Source organism: Lipotes vexillifer, unplaced genomic scaffold, assembly GCF_000442215.2.
Source record: "Lipotes vexillifer unplaced genomic scaffold, Lipotes_vexillifer_v1.1 scaffold54, whole genome shotgun sequence".
Taxonomy (NCBI): Eukaryota; Metazoa; Chordata; class Mammalia; order Artiodactyla; family Lipotidae; genus Lipotes; species Lipotes vexillifer.
In genome coordinates this window covers 658,602-659,316 of record NW_006789324.1, presented here as the reverse complement: position 1 = coordinate 659,316, position 715 = coordinate 658,602, and the positions used below count along the sequence as shown (strand labels likewise).

The 715-nt window shown below is 52.3% G+C and overlaps 1 protein-coding gene across 1 annotated transcript in view; it reads left to right on the top strand.

The window, feature by feature from the left end:
• Positions 1-715, top strand: part of C8B (complement C8 beta chain) — a 42,267-nt gene that overhangs the window by 34,850 nt on the left and 6,702 nt on the right. The window lies entirely within an intron of this gene.

Below are 715 nucleotides of genomic sequence, written 5' to 3'. Positions count from 1 at the left end.
TGGGGGGGGGGGGGGGCGGTTAAAGGCAGGTTAAAGGCAGACTTTCAAGGTGCTCTGGCAGGGAGAGCAGGCTGTTGGAGGAGCTCATCGTGGGTGTACAACAATCCCCCATGTAGCCCCGCCCTCCCATGTGTGGCCAGCAGGCTGGGCCATTCTGCAGACAGCCTCTGGATCAATTCAGTGACCACAAAATGGTCAGACAGTGGGTCCACCAAGGGGCCTTGCTTTGCCCTCTGGAGTGAAGGTCAGCATCGGATGCATTAAGAAATGGAAGCAATTTTCTTCCCACTGGAGGCTTCTATTAGGCATGATTGCCTGCATTTAGACAGACCCTAAACGCTCCAGGGCCAGATTAGGGCAAGATCACAAACAAAATCTGGAGAGGAACATGGCCCTGGAGCTGAAACTGGAGCCAAGAGGCTCTGAACATGTTTAACTATACCTCTTTGGACTTTGCCTCTGTTTTTCCAAGCCCACAAACACTACCACATCTCTCTGTGGCTTCCAGCTCTCAAACACTGCTGTGCCCACTGAGAGCATCACTCACCCTGCTCGCCACACCCTCGCCTCCATGCCAGCCGCTATTGCCCTAATGAGGCCTCCCATCCCCGTTTCATTCTTCCACCCACTTTTTTTTTTTTTTTTTTTTTTTTTTTTTTTCTTGCGTTATGCGGGCCTCTCAGTGTTGTGGCCTCTCCCATTTGCGGAGCACAGG